Raw genomic sequence first — 22147 nt, 5'->3', positions numbered from 1 at the left:
TCATACTCTGCTATGTTGTTTGTGCATGGAAAGGTGATCCTGTAAGACTTCGGGATGTTGTCACCTTGAGGTGTGATAAACAAAATTCTTGCCCCCGAGCCATGCCTAGTGTATGAACCATCAAAGTATAGTTTCCATGGTTGTGTTGTTGTGATCATGAATATCTCTTCATCTGGAAAATTGGACATGAGAGGATGATTGCCTATGAGTGGTGCATCGGCCAACTAATCTGCAATGACTTGACCCTTAATAGCTTTATGGTCTACATACTCGATATCAAATTCACTTAGAATCATCACCCATTTGGCTAAGTGGCCTGTCAATGCTGCTTTGCTGAGTAAGTATTTGAGTGGATCGATCTTTGCAATTAACTGTACTTTATGTGTCAATAGATACTACCTCAGTTTAGTAGCTGCTAAGATTACTGCTAGGCAAGCTCGCTCAATAGGTGTGTAATTGAGTTCATAGCCAACCAGTGTGCGAGAGATGTAGTAAACAACACACTCTTTCCCTTCTACATTATGTTGTGCCAGTAGTACACCCAATGTTGTACTTGTTGCTGATATATAGAGTAACAAAGGCCTACTTGGATCTAGTGGGATCAGCAATGGCGTATTCATGAGATAATCTTTAAGCATCTGGAATGCTTTCTGGCATCTAGTATCCCACTGAAAGCGGATGTTCTTGTGTAATAAGTGTGTAAATGGGTGACACTTATCTGTGATTTGTGCAATGAATCTTTAGATGGATTGAAGTCACCCTTGTAGTATCCTTAGCTGGCTGATGTTCTTTGGTGGTGGCATGTCCATGATTGCCTTGAATTTTGTTGGGTCAACCTCAATACCTTTACTTGAGACAATGTATCCTAGAAGTTTCCCTAAGGTTACTCCAAAGACACATATCTTTGGGTTGAGTCACACCTGATATTGTTCCAGTCTGTCAAAGATTTTCTCTAATATATCTAGATGACCTTCTCTTGTGAGTGATTTCGTCAGTAAGTCATCAACATAATCTTTCATTATGGTATGCATCATGTCATGGAAGATGGTGGTCATTTCTCATTGATAGGTTGCTCCTGCATTCTTTAGACCAAAAGGCATTACATTCCAACAGTATGTTCCCCATGGACATGTGAAGGTCATCTTATGTTGATACTCTGGTGTGATCTTTATCTGATTGTATCCTGAAAAGCCATCCATGAGTGAAAGCATGGCATATCCTGTTGTTATGTCCACTATTATGTCGATGTTTGCTAAGGGGAAGTCATCTTTAGGACATGCTTTGTTCAGATCTCTGAAATTAGTATAGATACAGATGCCCCCATTTGGTTTGCCAATAGGCACAATATTGGATATCCAATCTGCATAATCAATTGGCCTAATAAAACCAACATCTAGGAGTTTCTTGAGTTCTGCTTTGACTAGTATTGCAATCTGAGGATGCATCTTGCAAAGTTTCTGCTTGACAGGTTTGGCTCCTTCTGCTACGGTGAGGTGATGCATGACCAAATTTGAATCAAGACCAGGCATGTCTACATATGACCATGCAAAGTTGATCTGATGCTTCTGGAAGAACTCTACAAACTTGGGTTGTTCCTCTGGAGGTAAAAGAGATGCAAGATGTATGTGGTGAGGAGTTTTAGGAGTCCCCACAGTGTATTATTTTGTCTCTTCGATGAGAATTGTTGATCGTTCTTGCTGTGTACTAGAAGGGAGAATGTCAAACCTTTCATCTTCTGGTGCCTCAAAGAGGTTTTCACCATTGGATACGCTCTTTCTTTTTACTTTTGTGGGATCAAACAGTGCCACAGTGTGGTTTTCACTGGAAGATCCATGTTTTATTGTTATATTTTTGCAGCTGAAAGGTTTGGCATCCGCCCCAAAGTATGTTGTGCTATTAAGTTCAATGGCGAATCCAGCTTTGTGATCCCCTCTTGGTATGTTATCCCATAGTTCCAAAAAGTCAATGATCACCTCATCGTTTTGGAAAAGGTCAAGACATGGGGGATTAGGTTGGTTCCATTCGATGAGTTCAGGATGGATAATGGGCATTACCTTATCGATTAGGTTAAGTTTGTTAGATGTGTCAATGAGGGTTAAGACATTGTGGTGAAGGTCATTGATGGTACTCTCCCTGTCAGAATTAGGCATAGGATGTGACGTAGGGTCTGTGGAAGATGTTTCTAGCTCAGGAACCCAAGAGGTATTTATCTGTGCTTCTCCATAAACAGGGATGTCTTTGTGAGGTGGAGGTGGTGATGTGTCTTCCTCATCTAAAGTGTTAAGTTGTATGGAATCAAATTCCCATTCATGTGAGTCAATCTCTGAGTCACTTTCCAGTAGCCAGTTATTGTACCATACTGGGATATCTTTTGAGCTAAACATTGCAGGTGTGATTGGTTGAGGTACCATTGTAGATGAAATGATCGGTGCTGCAGGAAGGATTATGGGGATCAATGAATCTGATACGGGGAGTATAGGTAGTGGTGACTTTGTTGCTTCTACTGGAATTGCCAGTGTTGTCGATACTGTTGTGGGTTCTGATACATTTGTTGTTGTTAATGGTGCTATTGATGTTATTGTTGTTGCTGATGGGGTTACTAGTTTGTTTGGTGGGATGATTGGTGCTATGGATGGTTTTGCTGGGATTTTTAGCCTCAATGGGGTAGTTGCCATGGTGTTTGATGTTGCTTTTATAATCAAAGGTGACCTCATTGTAATAGGTTGATATAGAGGTTGGCTAGGTTTTCCTTTGAATCTGAGCTTAGGAAAGATCTCCTTTTGAAATCCTAGGCCTGTATTATCCTTGGGCTTTAATTCCGGTTGTAGTGATTCATGTTGTCCTTTCTTGCAAGGTCCTAGAGCACTCTGACCATCATAACCCATTCTTTTCATAATGAGAAGGCCTTTGCCATACTGATCTACGGGAAGCTTAGCTTCCAGAATATCGGTGGTGATGGGATCTTTATAGATCCATTCTACTAAGTCCTCATCTCTAGTCTCTTCTTCTTGACTCTTTCCAAGGATGAATGGCGTCAAAGTACATGCTGGCTTGTCTAATGGCTTTTGAAGTAACCGTTGAGGTTTGCCATGTGTTCTAGGAGATGTGGGAATTTGTTCAACACAAAAGAGTTGGCTGAGATTGTATTCCCTGGGACCTTCCTCTGCTATTTTCATCTTGAGATTCTTTTGCTTGGGTATAGTGGTGTTTGAACTAGAAAGAGAGGTTGGACTTACATATGATGTGGAGGAGATGGCTTCTCTATTGTTGGGAACGGTAATCTCTGGTTGATGACTGATATTATGACAATATGCAAAGGGGTTTGCATCGCCTAGGATTGTGATTTATACACCATTATGCGGGAACTTGATACACTTATGGTAGGTGGATGAGATGGCTTGCATGGCGTGTATCCAAGGTCTTCCTAACAATAAATTGTATAGTAGAGGAAGGTCCAGAACTTGATAGATGATGTGTTTCACCACAGGGCCCACTCGAATTAGTAGCACAATAGCTCCTTTGGATGAACACTCTGCATCATCATAGGCTTTGATTGTGATCTTCTTGAAGGGATCCACTGATTCAATGGCATATCCCAAAGCTGTGACTAATTGTAGAGTACAAATATTTAGACCTGCTCCATTATCAATCAAGACTCACTTGATCCTATGTTGGTTGATAAACCCTTGAATATGGAGTGAGGCATTGTGAGGTTATTGGAAGGAGGAGTTGTCACTTTCAAAGAAAGTGAGACAAGTTGATGACCTTAGATTTCCAACCATGGCTTGGAACTGATCTATATTTAGGTTTGCAAGGACTGATGCCTCTTGGAGATCTTGATCCAAGATTGTTTTATGGGATGGAGATACGCGTAATATCTCTAAGATAGATATCAATGTGGGTGTTTTGTCTAACTATTCCACAAGGTTATACTGCTTTGGGATAGATGGGGTGCCTTGTAGAGCTGTTTTATGGTAATCTTGCTGCAACATGTAACAACATTGCAAGTGGAGCTGGGATTTTTTATGGTAATAGTTGCAATCTATTCACTGGCATCATATAGGTGATTCACAATGTAATTATACATGGCTTGCATATAATCAGTGGTATCTGTGTTTGTCCCTGAAGTGAAAGGGCCCCTTTGATCATGTGATGGAAGTGGATTTTTAAACATGAGATGATCATTGCTTGTTGTCTTTGGGTCATGTCCTTCGATTTCTATTTCACCTCGGTCAATAAGATCCTGAATAAGATCTTTCAATCTATGACAATTGCTTGTCTTATGTCCTTTCCCTTGATGGAAATCACAATGTTCAGTATCCCTCCACCATGAAGGTTTGACTTGAGGTTCGTAATTTGATGTTTTGGGTAAGGTAACCAGATTTTGAGAAACCAACTGTCGTAACACTATTTCGATGGGTTCCCCTAAGGGAGTGTATGTTCATTTTGGTTTAAAATTTTGTTGACATTGTCTGGGTTCCTCTTGAGATGTGTTGCGGCCTTGATTTGGGGGAGCAACTATGTTATTCTTAGGTGGGGGATTTTGTCCTACAAATCGAACCACAGGTTGTGCACTTTTGATAGTTCTTGCATCCACAACCCCGTCGTTGACGATATTCTTATTTTCGTTCCATAAGTTAGGCTTGTCACTATTAAAGCGTGGGCGAGGGCCATCCTTTGGCTCATTGTATATCTTGATAAGCCCTTTTTTTATGAGAGCCTGCTCACATTTTAAGCCTTTGGTGATCATGTCTTTGAAAGAGTCTGTGTCTTTTACATCTAGGTGAAATTCCATTTCATCATTTAAGTTGGAAATAAATATTTCCACTAGTTCTTGTTCAAGTAACTGAAGAGAGTGTCTACTAGACATTTGATGCCATCATTGCAGAAAGACTGAAAATAGCTCACTTGGTTTTTGTTTAGTATTACATAGATCAGCCATGGTGATATCATGTTCAATGTTGTGTGAGTAATGTGCCAGGAACTTCTGGACTAGCTCTTCGAAGGTCCTAAATGCCACCTGGTAATTGGGAAATCCATGACGTGGTTGTTCCTCCTAAGCTTTGGGGAAAAAGTCGCATTAGGTATGTGTCCTCGTATGCCACTTCGAGGCAAGATGAATGGAATTCTCTAACATGATCACGACGATCTCCCTTTCCTCTATACTTTTCAAACTTGGGTGTTTTAAACCCTCACAGAAAATGTGGCATATGAAGATTCCTATCAAATGGATAGGGACAGATGTCATTGAGTGAAAATTGATTGGTTTTTACACCACTATGAAGTTGTTGGGTGAGATTCTCAACTTGTTGTCGCAACATTTCTATGTCATTCAGAGGAGGAGGAGGTGGGGGATTACCTTGATGAAAGTTGTATCTGATGTGTTCTCTACCTCTTTCATCCTCATTATGACTTTGGTGTTCTGATGCTTGTCTTAGTTGTGCAACGTCAAAGTCGAAGGGTAGTTTAGCCCCCTCTTGAGCAAGTCTTAAAAAGTGAGCATCAACATTGCTCCTGAGTATTTCATCAAAAAGTCTATTAAAGAGAGGGTTGTGTTGTGCCCTTTCTATTGCCACAGGAGTAGGAGTGCCTGGATTTTCATCATTTACATTTCCTCCAAGGGCTTCTTGGAACTCATTGATATTTTCTTCCTCTTCCTCTTCAATTTCTTGTTGTCTAGATCTTGATCTGGTATGAGCCATTTTGTTTATAAGTTTTTGTTGAAGTTTGATGAAAATGATGATGAGTTGGTGATGGAATGAAAGATTGATGTTTGGTGAAGTGTTTTGCATATGAATCTCTAGCACTAAAGGTAGATGCTACCAAAGTTTCTTTCTTGAATTGCTTGTTGTGTTTGATTGACAAAGTTTGATGTGATAAGGTTTAGAGAGATCTGAGATGTGTTACAAACTCAACTACCTAGTAATGAGAGGATTCACTCATAGACTAGTTTTAACCTACGTAGAAATGTCTCTTAGGATGAGTTTATCCTAGATATAGAGACACTCTAAAAAGTGATGTATTGTGTTTGATTCAAGCAATTTTTGAAAATAAAACTCAGGACAAAAATCTCTTGATGTTTTGAGAGTTGGAAGTGGATTTGATGATGTGTGAATATGATAATGGATGAGATGTGAACTTCAATAAAAGCTTTGTGTCACATATGGGACAAATTCTTCTTCTTCTCTTTCGGGAGTTGGTGGTTCTTCTCGAGCTACATTATATGTGATGCAAATATCTGGAAAGAAGTCAGGATTGATCTTGCCTCCTTTGTTCTTGTGATAACTCAAAGCATGATATTTCATAAAAGCTTTGCGGTTTAATGATTTTGGATCAAATTCATTTGATTTCCCTTGAAGGTAAAGACGCATGTGACATAAGAAGGTTCTATGAGAGACAAAAATTTGTCTATTAAGATAGAAGAATTTCCTCCTTTTGATAAAATCCTTAGAGCTTAATGGTCTTTTCTTCAAGTTGATGTGTTGATGAAGATTCTTCTTTCTCAAGATGTGAAGAATGGGCATATAGTTTGATACTTTTTTTGTTGTTGCTCTTTGTTTTGGATCCTTTGTTTTTTAAAATGTTTGTTTTGGATTTTGGTTTTATGATGTTTCTTTGACAAGAAAACAAAGCAAGCACACAAACACAAGAATGTTTCCTCAAAAGGCACAAGTAGGTGTGGGTCTAGATCAACCCAATCCTTTGAAATTTTTATGACCCTTTCCTTCAAATGTATTTTAGGTGTTTTTTCAAAGCCTGGAGTCGGCTCAATTTGCACTTGGTCTTTAACTAAAATGAAAACACTTCAAACACTCTTTATCCCTAAGGTCAAATGGCCAGTTACGATAATTTCAGCCCACATCTTGATATTTCTTCGACTTTGGTACTACATACCTTATGAATCCCATCATGGTAGGTAAGGATGTGATATACTAAGTCTTGCATGAGCATAACAAATAGATGATCCCTATGATGGGGGAGTCACCGCTTTTATCGGGCTACAAGTAACCTTTCAAAAAGCTATGTTTCTACTCAAGGAAATATGTATGGTGAGTATCTTGGGAGCAAAACCTTCTATGCTCTTGCACTGAATTTATCACAAATATCCTCAATCAATAGAATGGGTGGGCTTCTACTTAAAGGTGTTTAGTAATTTTTGATGTTTTTGGACATAAGTTCATTATGCAGTGACTCACTTAAGAGCCTTGTAACTTGTGGTGGGGCCCATTTGTCCTTTCAGCAAGTTACACTATAGGAACAACTATACCCAAGGCTATAGCTTTCGCTCTCACCTAATTTCTATAGTGGCTCGAAGGATTTACCGCGTGAGGTCATTCCTAAGAGTGATGTGTCTCTTGGCATGCCTCTCTTAAAAGATTAAATTTTGAGTCTTACTAACACTTTTCTCTTGCACCTAGGACCACGAAAGCCAAGGGAGAGGATAGTTTGTGTTAGAAGTAGGACCACTCTACAGATTTTACACAAGTGTGCCAAACACAAAAGACACTTGTTCTTTTTAACCCATCATCACAATGTGATTTATTTTCTATTTGGAGATGTTGCTCCAACAACCATGGTGTTCTTTTTAGCCAAGATAGAAAAATGAAGTGTTCATTTTATCCAAGATTGTAAAATGATTGTTCTTTTTAAAATCAAAATTTAACAAGTTGATCGTTCTTTTTAGCCCATATTGCAAAATGTGAATGTTCGTTTTAGCCAATATTGCAAAATGTGAATGTTCATTTTAGCCAATATTGCAAGATGTGAATGTTTTTTTTAGACCAAGATAGAAAAGTGTGAATGTTCATTTTAGCCAAGATTGCAAGATGTGAATGTTTGTTTAAGCCAAGATTGCAAAGTGTGAATGTTCGTTTTAGCCAAGATTGCAAGATGTGAATGTTCGTTTAAGCCAAGATTGCAAAAATGATAGTTTGTTTTAATCCAAGATAGCAATGTGATAGTTCATTTGTAGACCAAGATAGCAAAATGAAGACAATGTGAATGACTATCCTAGGATTGATCAATTTTTCCAATTAGAACATGTTAAGGAATTTATTTTTTTGCAAATTTGACACTTTCAACACCTACAACAATATGTTAGAAAGACGCTCCTTATGTCCTACACAAGATGTAAACCCAAAATTAAATTAATCATATTAACATAAATCACACTAACAAACAAATTAGATCTAAATTAATAAAAACAATTTAAATCTAATTGAAAACTAAATTAAAAACTAATTTAAAATCTAAATTAGAACTAAATGAAAGACTAATTTAGAAAAATCTTAATTTAAAGACTACTTAAAAAAATAACAATAAAAAAAATCTAATTTTAAATAAAAACTATTTTAAGAAACTTTAAAAAAAATCTATTCTAAAAGACTAATTAAAAAAATAAAATTTAAACAACTAATTTAAAAGTATATTCTAAAAAGGAAACCATTTAATAAAAAAAAAACATTCTAAACAACTAACTAAAAAGGCTTATTCAAAAAAAAGAAAGAAAGCTAATTTAAAAGCAAAATTCTATTCTTTCACGTCGGGTTCACCAAATGATGTCATGGAAATGGGGACAAGGCAACAACAAAGTTCAATGTTAATAAGTTAGTTTCAACCATTAAACCAAAACAAAGAACTAAAAACCATTCCAAACATATCAAAAGAGATTTCAAAAAAGCGTGAAAGAAGTTTAACAAAACAAAAGAAAGGAGAAGAGACTCCCTAAGATGCTTCCATGATGCCTTTTGATGCTTCTCCCTTGTTTCTCCCCTCTCCAAGTCCCAAATGAGTGTAGCTCTCAGCTTTTAGCATTAGCCATGGATGCCATATGGAGATTCAAGATGGTTGGATGTGATAAACAAATGCTATGCAAGTGTAGATAGTGATGCTATGAAAAAGCTCTATGCTAATACTAGTATAGCAACAATACTCTAATGCTTCCTTCTTTTCTTGAGGAGAAGGGTTCTATTTATAGAAGAAATGGGGAAATGAAGGGTAAAGATTGAGCAATCTTAACAGGGGTTAGGATTGAAATATATTCAATCCATGTGAGACTTTCAACCCAATCCCATGTTGACAAATGTCACCATGAGGAGGCTTGAGAGGAGAGATAAGGAGCATTGAATGCTTGAGGGGACATGATGGTTACCCTAGGGGGTTGGGTTAGGGTCGGGTTAATGGATATTTCTTTTATCCAAGGGATAAATGAATGTGAAAGAGTTAAATGGTTACCTTAGTCAAAGAAATAAATGATTTGAAGAGACCCATGAGTCAAAAGGATGGTTAAGTTAGAGGAAAGTCTCTAACCAAAGGTAAAAGGTGAGTTAACCATAAATGGTTATGTAAGAGCCTTTAATGGTTTGGAAGACTTTAGAGGTTAACCATTTGAAGACATAAAGCCTTTAATGGTCATTGAAGACTTTAGAGGTTTTTGAGAAGTGACTTCCTTTTATTTAGGAATGTGACAATGATTAGGATAAGATTAGGCTAATTAGAAGGAGTTAGAAGAATCTAGAAGGGATTTAGGCATGCAAGTGGATTTTGTAGGAGAATGCAAGTGGGAGGAATTTTGGGATTTTCAATTGAAATAAAATCATTTATTTCAATTAAATGGTGTAATTTGCATTTGGATAGATATTTGAATAAATATTAATTTATTTAAATGTGAATGTGAATTTTGGATTTTATTTAAATAAATCTTAATTTATTTACATGAGAAAAAGGAAGATAAAGCATTAAATGCTTGAAGACTTTGAGGGAAACCATTAAGGGCTTGAGAAGACTCTAGAAGGAAGCCATTGAGTTTGAAGACTTTAAGGGAAACCATTAAAGACTTAAGAAGACTCTAGAAGGAAGCCATTAAGTTTGAAGACTTTAAGGGAAACCATTAAAGGTTTCAAGTGGGTGAGGATAAATAGGATTTTAAATAGATTATTTATTTATTTAAAATAGTTGTGCAACTTGCATTTGTAGGAAAATGCAAGTGGGTGGAGGATAAAGATGATTTAAATAAACTTTAATTTATTTAAATGTGAGAGATGGGATTTTGGGGGATTTAAATAAATATTAATTTATTTAAATGTGAGAGAAGATTTTATTAAACAAATATAATTTATTTACTTAATTAATGGTTTGAATTTGGTTAAGTGAATTAAATCAAATAAATTGAATAATTTATTTAATTAATAGGAGAAGAGGGCTAAGATGAATTAATTAAATATTAATTTAATTAATTATTGATTGATGGCTAAATAATCAAATAAATACTAAATATTCATTTAATTAAGTGGACAGGTTTATGTGACTATAGTATATAAGCTATTTTGGTTCTGGTAGTCTCTTCTTCCCTGTCGGTAGTCATTCCTTTCTTTGTCTTTGCCGATAGATCTTATGAACTCTCTTGACTCATCTCCATCGGTTTCTTTGTGAGGGCAGCTTGCAGTGAAGTGTCCTACCTTCCCACAGTTGAAGCACTTAAGTGGTAGCTTTCCTTTGTACCGACCTGATCCTCTTTTGAGCTTCCTGACAAAGTTTGCTACTTCAGCATCAGAGTCTTCAATGGATTCTTTATGAGTAACAACTTCTTTCCCCTTTGTGGTGGTGTTGAAAGCAGCTTCTTTTCTTGAGGAAGTCTCATTGATTGTTCTCATCTCATAGGTTGTTAGGGAACCAAATAGTTCATCCATAGTAAAAGTCTTTAGATCCTTGGCTTCTTCTATGGCTGACACTTTAGTATCATATTTGGGAGTGAGAGATCTAAGTATCTTTTTGACAAGAATTTCATCTACAATCTCTTCACTGAGTCCTCTAATAGTATTAACAGTTTCATCAAATCTATGAAGGTAATCTACAATTTTTTCATCATCTTTCATTTTGATGCTTTCAAGTTGACTCCTTAGAGTTTGCAGTTTGGCCTCCTTGACCTTTGCATCTCCCTCAAACAACCTCTGCAATGTGTCTCATGTTTCCTTAGCTGAAACACAATGCATGACTTTGACAAATTCATTATCGGTCAGACCACTCAAGATGCCATGTTTAGCCTTTGAATTATTTTCATACTCCTTCTTTTCATCCAGATCAGTGGGAGGAGTATTAGGAACGACATACCCATTCTTGACTAACATCCATACATCAAAGCCAAGAGATGAAATATATGTCTCCATTCTTCTACTCCAGAAGGCATAGTTTGATCCATCAAACATGGGGGCTTTTGAGGAAGCAGACTCACTCCTTGCCATTATGCTTAAAGTCCAAAATCTACCCAAGGTTTAGAGATAACTAGGAACTTCGCTCTGATACCAATTGTTGAACATAGAGTACCACTGAGAGGGGGGGTGAATCAGTGGTTCCTAGGTCTTTTCTTTTCTCTTATCTAACTTGAGAATATCAATTATGTAGTTAATCACATAAACAGTCAAACCGGTAATAAAAGAAAGAGAGCCAAAGTGACCATACACATACAAGCAACTCACAACACTAGATTTATGAGGAAAACCCAAAATGGGAAAAACCTTGGTGAGAAAAGCTATTGAAGTCTATTGCTCCAATCCAGCCTCATAGGTAAAACACAGATTTACAAAGATTTTGGGCACCAACCCAAGGAGCACTAACCCCTGCACTTTTAGGGCACCAACCCAAGGAGCACCAACCCCTGCACCAAGCTTTGACTTGGTGATGTATTTTGAAATACTATTTGAATGCAATTAAGGCTTCTTGCTATAAATGAATTTTGTAACTCTTGAATCAATTAACTCTCTATTATCTTTCTCTCCTTTTCACACATAGTCTCTTAGTACACTGTCACACTAGGATGCTGCCTGCTCTGCCACGCCTTACCAGTTAGGCTCAACTGCCCAACTATGAAACTACCGAAAGAATCCTCTTACTGGTATGCCTGCTTACTCACACTGTAACTTGATCGAAACCCCTTCTCAAGTTTTCTTCTTCTAACTTCTCTCCTCTCAACTATCTTCACAACAACATCATCATCTTCTATCCATAGTTCCCCTTTTCTTATTAGGTGAACTCCCGCCAAAATGTCAAAATTCAAAATCTAGGTGGTTAGGGTTTCTTCACCATCCTCAAGGAAAATCAAATCCAATTAGAGCTTGCAAGATCTGATCACCTTGAAGTCCATTTGTTCATCTCCGTCATTTTTGTGCCTTTTAAGACACGTTTTACAGACAAGGGAAACATGATCCTTCATATAGATTTACATCTGTCAAATTGCTATTAATTCCTCTGTTGTTTCCTTCTCAAGGTATTATTTCAATTCAATCTTCTTGCTTCGATCCAGGTGCCAACTACTCCCCTAATCTTCCTCTATCATTCCTTCTTCCTCAAGCTGCAATCAGTCTAATGCAATCCCTTGATTTGCGGTTCCTTCATTAATGGCAAATATCTATTTCATCGACCCTGTGGATGAAGCTTCACTAACCACACCCTAATTTCCACCTCATCTTCACACAACATCACACCAATCAAGACATAGCCTTCCAATGTTTATTTGGTCTGACAAACACATACCGATAAAACCCTTTTCCAGTAGAGTGTTCTTCACCTGTTGACCGGTATAGCATCATGTACCAGTTGTACATCTTAACATTCTGCCTCTTCATTATTAACCAAGCAACCATCTACCATGCTCAATCTCCACTAGTTGACATCAATGACAACTAAGTGCCAAAATGCAAACAACCGTTAGAAGATCTTGTGTTACCAGTAAGGGTTTAATGTTTAACTAGCAGAGCTTTCATTGAGAAACCTTGACAGAATGCTAAGTGGTGTTGGTGCAGCTTCTAGATGGAATTCATGATGTAGAAGGTGATCCTTGATCGTACCTCAATTGATTGGGGACATCGCTTTGGTGTGGTGGACCCAGATTAGGTCTGGTACCTATCTAGGTTATGGACCGGTATCAAGTTAATGTGTACTCTACACATTACCGAGATGATTTATAGATTGGTTATTGTTGTTTTGGTATAAAGACAACATGGTATATCATTGTAATATGGATGTATGTAATGATCTTATTGTAATATCTTTTAAGTGGCCAACCTAATTGGTTTAGGCCTTAAGGTTTGTATAAATTGATGTAAGATCTCATTGTAGATCATGGTATGGGAATGGAAAATATGTTTGTGGTCATGGAATGATATATCATATGCGAAGGAGATTTGGTCGATCATAGGTGTTCAAATTGGGTTTAAGTAAGAGGTCAAAGGCCTCCGGTATTGAGCTTAACTAAGATTGTAATCAGGCATGGGAGATGCTATCTCTGGTAGTTCATTTTTCTAGATTGGTGTCTAATTATCTTGAGGTGGTTATAACCTCTATGTAGTCAATGAGAATCTTTTGTAATGAGCAGTACGATCTAGGTAGTGTGCCTTCCTACATGTGTAGACCCCTTATTGTATCACATACTTTCTGCAGAAGTATCATTCGATTGTGGGTAGGCTTCCCACTGTGTTTTTTCCCTTTACTGGGTTTTCCACGTACAAATCATGGTGTTATGTGGTATGGTTGCATTGTGTTAATTCTCTATTTCATTCTTAAGTTTTATTGCTTACCGATATCTGTTTCTACTATTCTGGTATTCAATGTTTATGTGCTTCGATTAAAGGTTATAAAGTGGTTTGATTGATATAATCTATTGACAACTGATACACCCCCCCCGTCTCAGTTGTCCACCTATTATCCTAACACATCCTTTATTCTTTTACTATATTGTTCTATATTTTATCCTTCTTGCATCCTCATCTCATCATATTTTCCTCTTAAGCTATCCACTTTAGCCTTTTGAACATGAGGATCTCCTCCATAGATAGTCTTCAGCTTATTCCATGTTTGATAAGTTGTTTTCAGACTTGAACCTTAGCATACTCATTATCTGATAGAGTGCTAGCAATCAAATCCATAGTAGCAGTGTTGTCTTGCCTTTCTTTGATCTGATCTGCAGTGAGAACCCATGTAGGTTCATTGTACTCTATGATTACATGATTCTAGTATTGATCTCCTAGGGTTATTAGGTAGAGCTTCATTATACCACACCATAAGATGTAATTCTCCTTAGAGAACTTAGGACCCTCCTTTTGCATCATCTTGGATCTTTCCTTAAGTTGTAAGGCTCTTCTGAATCTAAGGACCAAAGCTCTGATACTAATTGTTAGTCCCAACTGGTGCTGAGAGGGGAGGGGTGAATCAACACTACCAGTTTTACAAAATTAAAACCTTTTAACTCAAGACTGCACTAACTTAATATTCATCAATATAAATAGTTATTGCAGAAGAACATGCATGCATGAAAAGATACATAGTAACACCAAGATTTATCTCATGGAAACCCAAATGGGAGAAAACCACGGTGTGAGTAGAAACTTATAAAATTTGCACTCTTTTGGAGTACACCTGGTGAGCAGCCATTCCTATTAGGAGATTACAAAGACACTGTTAGGTGCCACTCGATTAAGGAATTTTGTTTAAGGCAAGTTAGTGCATTTACCCTGTTAGAGGTAGCCTTGTTATAGGTCTTAGGATCATTAATTAAGATGACACCCAGTTAAGGTATTTTCAAATGGGACCTGTTAAAGTCCATCTGGTTAGGGATTTTGAGTTGCAATGGTTAGAAAACAACATGAATTTGATCTACTGGAATAGCTACTGATAGCTTGATCAGATCATAATGAGAATCATACTTTGTCTCCACCAGTTGTGTCTGCTCTACACTCCACTGGTCCTCTGCTCATACCCTCAGCTCTGCACTCTTCTGGTCTACTTCACACACACTCTACTCTGCTAAATAATTTAGCACTTCCTCACTCTACACTCTGCACTTTGGATCACCTCTCACAGGATTCGCACTTTGCAAATTTTACGATCAAGAATATTCTGAATGAACTCAAAATACTTTATACATTCTCTGTCGTCACCTTCAGGTGTTTTCTTAATCAATGCAATCACAAATTTTGGTTTTTTTAAAATTCAAATCTTCTTGCTATTTCTCTACACACCCTGCAACAATTCCGCCCCAAAAATAGTGATTTCTGGGTTGAGTTTAGTCTTTTAAATGCAAACTAGAAAAATCCTTAAGTAATCATGGCTCAACTGCATGATGACTGAAGTTGACTTCACCAACCTTTACTTTGGCATAGACACAAGCTTGCCAACTCACCTTTTGCCTTCACAACTATGTAACCGATCACCGCTCTGAGATTTACGGAGTCCACCTATCTTCCTTCTGCTTCACCAGTGTACCGGTATACCACTACGCTCTTCATTACTAGTTCATCCTTTGATGTCGGTTTATAGTGCTTCCATCAAGCCTCTTCTCCTATTTGCTAATTAAGTTCTGGTTTGCATACAACCTCAATCCTTCTCACCTAAGTCACCTTCTATTACTTCATCATCATCAGAATGACCAACCTGAAGATCTGACCTCAACACCAATCTTCTTGAGTGATAGACCGGTTAACTTAGTCTGTCTTCCCTTGAGCTGATTGAACCTTGATCATTTGTCTCTTATGTTGTTTCCATGTTGTTTACAAGTCATCACCTTTTCTACTGAGATACACCACTCCACCAGTACTATTGCACCGGCCAGTGTTAGACATCAATGACAAATCTCAGCAAGTATACCGGTTCTCTATATTAACCGGTTTTGTCGATGCCAACACATTTCTTGTGTTTCCTCATCCATATCATCTATATCTTGTCCTGCATCTTCACAGTATACATCCTCAACCATTTTCTTGGCTAGTTCATATGACTCTGGATGAATTATAGTATCATCTAATGGATCCATAACATAGTTCCCATAAGTTGCTTTCCTAGTCCCTCTAAACCTTAAAAAACCAGTAGCATTTATAAAGACAAGTCACTTCATAGTTTCTAGAGGGGTCAATAATTCTCTGTGACTGTAAACCCTTCCAACCCTCATAATAGTCCTTTGTATGGAAGAAGCATTTCTAGATCCAAGGCCAACTACAAATTGCATATTTTATTTGTCACTTGCATATTTTATTATGGGCTAATAGAAATCAAGGTATTGTATAGAACTTTATAAAAAAGTAGAATCTAATCAAACACTATATTTCATTTGATGTTATCAAGAATTTTGACTAGTTTTCTTCATAATGTGTATCTTGTAGAGACTGACCAGAGCAATTAGCTTCATTACAAGGTAAGGGCAGACTTTGTCATGTCTATCTTCCTCAAAGTATGGTTGGTGTCTATTAAGTTGTTGTCTTGTAAGGGTATTTTGAAGATTGAGAAGAGACTTTTGATGGGTATTAATCCCATTGTTGTCAAGTATGCCTGATTGGAATTGAATGTTTCCAAGGTTTATGTGCATTAGAGGGCAAATGATTCCTGAGATTGTCACTTCAATTAAATAATTACTGAAAAATGTTGAATTGCTTGCTTGAAAAAGATTGCTTTAAATAAAAGGTTACTTTATTATAAGTATGGTTTTGTAATGTCCCCTAATAAAATGCCTTAAAATATCCCAGTTATGGATCTCAGTTCTTAATGTTGTTTTTTTAATATTTTGTATTTTAATTTTATTATTATTATATATTATTGAATCCTATTTCAAAGTGGGGACATTATAGATTTCTTAATTGAGATTACTCTAAAAACACCTAATTAAATTGTCTTCAAACAATAGTAGACCAGTGCATTCACCCCTGACGTAATGTTGTAGTTAGTCTTATTGAATTTAACTTTGCTCTAAAAGACCGATAAGATAGAATGAATCTTGACATCCAATCCTTCAAACTGATAATCAGATTGAAACTTAACCCAAACTATAATAACATAGGATAGCACATTGAAACAATCTAAATGAATAGATTTATCACATGGAACTAATCAAACAATCAAAAAGATAAATACCATCAAAGATGAAAAACACTTGATATTTGTATTGAACTAAACATAAGATAATCATTTGATTACATATAGCACAATGTATATAATTGCTTCTCTGAATCTATCTCTCATTTCATCAAAAGATCCTCTATATATATAGATGAGGATTCAATTTCAAAATGAAAGGGCATACCCCTTCATTCAGAATTACACTAACTAATATCTTAACTAAAAAAAACCAACTAACTAACCTTAACACAACTACCAACATAACAAACATATTACATAAGACTTTAAAAGACAAAAATTTGAAACATTCATAACAAGAGCTAATTGCCACTTGAGCACTTCACCACAGTTCTTAATATGCTCCAAATACTTTTCTAACTTATAGGTGTCTGCATCATAAGTCACATCCCTGACCATGATCTCCAATGTGACAAACCGCTCCATTTGTGCAGTGGTTTCCTTTAACTCTATTCCATCTATCTGGGTAGCATCAAGGGCAACACTGAGGAGATTCTAGCATTCAACAATCCATTTATCCTTATCCTTAATTTCACCTTTTTGGTCAACTAACATAGGAATACCATGTTGGATTACATCTTTACACTCATCATATTCGTTTTGTAATTTTGCATCGAATTTATCATGCTTTGCAAGTAGCCTTTCAATTTTCTCAATCTCTTTGGTATTCGCTCCCTCTAAATTCTTCTCATGCAACTTGACCACTAGTTTGTTTTTTATCCTGTTATGTGATACTGCATTGTCCACATTTTTCTAAAACACAACCCAAAAGTCTTCCAAGTGACCCTGCAACTTTTCAAATCTTTTATTCAATAAGAAAGAAGCAGTATCAATTCTTACACTTTGCATATGTTTGAGAATTCTTTGATTTTCCTACTGTAATTCCTCACATTTCTTCTTCCATTTTTGAATTTTTCAGGAGAAAGCAACATGGGTTCAAACTATCCACTTCTTATGATGGCCTCCTCATATATAGATTTGTACTAATTCCTTTCCCTTACCACTCTAACCATTTGTGCCCTATTGAATTTGGGAATATCTACTCCTATATCTGTTGAGACAATAGGATCAATTTCTCCCACCTTTAGTTTCATCATGTGTCCAAAAGCCCTATCCACATCAATGATTGTTGGTCTCTTTCTTGGTGGATATAGTTCCCATAGCATTAGTTCTTCCTCATCTAGATCAAACCTTGACCCAATAAAAATGTCATTAACTCCCTGAATATCCAATTTGAATTCCTTATTATCAGAGTGCAATAAACTATCAAAAATAAAAGAGGCACTCAGGTCCCATCCTGGAAAAAGAATTACTCTGGCATCTATCAGTAATTATCTCCCTCTTTGTGGATTCATTGTCACCAATTCTTCTTCTATATCCTCTTTTAGTTTTTTCAATAATTTTGCCTCGTTTTTAGGTGTCACATTTGGGATAGACTCCCTCAGCCTTTTGCCTTTGAAATTATAAAGAAAAGATTTAAATTTTGTGGATTTAACAAATACATCATCTGCCACAAAAGAAACATGTCCATCCAATCTGTCATCTTTATAAATTTCCATTTTAGTTACAATTTGATCATCTTCATTGAACTCTTCTTCCACATCTTTTGCTTGTGACCTAGAAATGGCTTCAGTGTCTTCTGGTTTATTTTCTGACATTTCTTCTTCTGACTCCCTCCCCATTAACCTTTTTCTTTTCTCCTCCAATTGTTTGTTTAGGTTATCAATCACTTCTTGAGCCTTTGCATCTTCCATGTTCCTAATATATCTTCTACTTCCAGACTCATGCAAATAATCACCTAGACTTTGCCTTTTCTTGCAGCGGTGGATATATCCTTCCAGATCATAATTATTTCTTGCAAAATGTTTGAATAAATTCAATTCTTCCATTAATTTCTTGTCAATTACATCATAGGATTTTGTTGAGACAATTATTAAATCTCCAAAGCTGGGAGTACGTGACAAGAAAGCCTACTTACACAGATCCCAAAAGTTTTTAGCATTTGAGACACTTAATTATCTGGCAATCTCCAAGTATGCTATTTGGTCGAGAACACATTTTGGCAACATATAGGGAGTTCCTTCAAACCCATATATCTTGAAACATGTGAAGCCCTTATGGACATACCAATCTCCCTAGTTATGATTCACTATCTTTTTGTCATTAAAATTTTTAGGTCTTAAAAACCTTTTAATATCATCTAAGATTGATCCATCACAAGGATATCCATACATCTGTTAAATTGGCTTTACTATACATTCCTCAAATTTGATATAATTTGATGTTGTGTAATGAGAATCCCAAACATAAGTCCATCATTGAATAGGTTGATCCTCCCCTTGCTTGTTTCTGATGTTAAGCCTCAATTCCTTGGGCCACATACCCCTAAAATGTCCATAGAATAAGGTTAAATGCATCAATAAAGAGTAAACCTTAAAATTAGGGAAATTATTATCCCCGACGTTCAAAAAAACCTCATGCAATCTCTCCACCAAATATGACGCATAATCAAATGGTCTGGATTCATACATTTGAATATCTAAAGCTAAAACTAATGGCCCAATACTCGTGAGGTCTGGAACCTCAATGCCTCCTAACTGCCCACAAGACTGTGTACTGGAGGTAATGTCTAAACAAATCAATGTTAAATGGTGGCCCATCCTATTTTGTAAGTTCTCTCACTTCTTCTTTATGGACAACTAGTTTCAACCCAAGGTATGTAGTGTCCATTCTTTGATATTCCTCTTCCAATTCCCCAAAAGACAGAGGTTTATCAAAACTAGAATCTAGGTTGAACACTTCATTTATAGTGTTTACTGAAAACCTTATGAAGGCTTCTCCATTTGAAGTCTGAATGTATCTTCCCACAAAATTATAATTTCTCAATAGAATCTCTAAAACTTTCAAATTTACAAAAACATTAGGGACAATTAGCTTACCCAGATTTGTAACCCAGGGGTTGCAGAGTGACACCTCCCTATTTCTCCTCAAGTAATGGAATAAAAAAAATTCATAGCCCCTTACCCTAGTCCAAATTGTTGGCATATGCACACTCCAATGAGACATTGTATGTGATTGAAGGTTTTGTCATTGATGGCAACCTTGTAATCCTATGGCACCGGCAAGACATTATACCGGCAAAGCATTACACCGACAAGATAGTGCACCAGCATCAATAGAACACATTCTACACTGGCACTCAAGACACTAGCACCGGCACAGAAGAAAAGAAGTATACTGGCACAGAGGCCGACAGGATTTTTGTTATGTAATATTTTGTTTATTATTGTAAGCCGACTTGGAAAATTGTAAAATGACTCTTATATATATAAAGGAGATCATTGTAGACATTTGTAAGGGTGACATAGAGAGTATAAAGAAAAATATTAGGCAGACCTAATGTGAGAAATATAGGTCAAGGGTATATGTAAAGAACAGAGCAGGAACCGGTACTGAATTTGGCATTGAAGATGCTATTGTAAAGCAGTACAATTTATTGGATTTGTATAATCCTTACTGTAGTCAGTGTGACTCCTATTTGTGATTGAGCAGTGAGCTCTAGGCAGTTGGCCTTCCTACATGTGCAGGCCCTTATTATAAGTAATATTCTCTTATTGGCCAGTGAGTGAATATTGTGGGTCACAAATCCCACCAAGGTTTTTCCCACACCAGGTTTCCTCGTTAACATCTTGTGTTATGGTGTACTTTTCATGTGGATGTTCTTGATTCTGTTTATTGCATTATTTCTTGCATACAAAAACACTGTTATATTATGTTTTGCATGTTTTAACTTAAGAAATTCTTATTACCGATTAGATACTGATTCACTCCCCCCTCTCAGTATCTGTGGGACCCCTGACAATTGGTATCAGAGCTTGGTCCTCTATTTTCAAAAGTCTAACAGCTTGAGGAAGATCTTGACACCGGTAAAGATGGAAAATCTGATGAAGCAACTGGAAGGAGCTCTTACAGACTATGATGCAGAAAAGTTGAAAAATATCAAACTAGAAGATGATTTAAGAGCAGCTCAGGATATCATTCAGGCACTTCAAGAAAATTTTACTATTGCAAGAAATAAGAGAAGAGAATTTTGTGAAAAATTGCAAAATGAGAATGATGAAAAGGAATCACTTAATGATATGATAAGCAAGTTGAAACAAGAGAACATGACAACAAAGAATGAAATGCAAGATATGACTATGAGATTTTGCAAAGAGATTGAGGATAGGAAGAAGAATGAAGAAGAATAGACCAGAAGACTAAGTGATGCAGCAAATGAGAACACAAGACTTAGCTATGAAAATGACATGTTGAAGACAGATCTGATGCATACTCAGAATGACTCAAATGAACTGATGAGACAAAAAGAAATCTTAGAAAGAGAATTGGAAACTGCAAATCAACACAAAGAAAAATTCAAGAAAAGCTCAGAGGAACTTGATACCTTGTTGAAGAATCAAAAACCTAAAGGTGACACTTTTGGAATTGGCTTTGAAGTTGGTGAAAGCTCCAGTACTGCAAATACTCAAGATCACAGCAAACTGGTAAGACAACCTAATGCTTATAAATTCAATGGAAAATGCTTCAACTGTAATAAGTATGGTCATAGAGAAAATGAATGTAGATCTAGGAATTATTAGAATATCAACACACCCACCGGTCAATGTTCTAAATGCAACAAAATAGGTCACAACTCTGAAAACTACAAAATGAATGTGAGATGTTATGTTTGTGGAAGATTTGGACATTTATCAATCCAATGCAGAACACAAACCGGCATAGGTTATGGAAAAGCTATTCAAAAGAATAGTGTAACTTGTTATGCATGTAACAAGATTGGGCATATTGCTAAATTTTGTAGAAGTAAAGGAACACCGGTAGACAACAAAAGTGCTAGCTTGAAAGGTAAAGAAAAAGTTGAAGAGGTTAAGCAAGAATTCTCAAAACAATGGATTAGAAAAGTTGATCTAAACATTGGGAATACTTCTCCACCGGTAGAACCAACCAATGCTTCACCGATAGGACAAAGTGATACTTCACTGGCAGGATAGAGCAGTGCTCCACCGGCAGGAAGTTCTTCATCAAATTGAAGAAAATTTCCTTGAGGGTTTGGCAATCAAATGACACATGTGTTAATTATTCCCTCGGTTAGAGATAAAGAAGTTGAAAATTACTTATTACAGGTAGATAATGTTAAGTGAGTACTTAACCGGCATGCAATTAATGTGGTAGATGGTGAAAAGACATTATA

This window comes from Cryptomeria japonica, chromosome 6 (assembly GCF_030272615.1).
Source record: "Cryptomeria japonica chromosome 6, Sugi_1.0, whole genome shotgun sequence".
In the NCBI taxonomy this organism is placed as follows: domain Eukaryota; kingdom Viridiplantae; phylum Streptophyta; class Pinopsida; order Cupressales; family Cupressaceae; genus Cryptomeria; species Cryptomeria japonica.
This window is presented reverse-complemented; position numbering follows the sequence as displayed.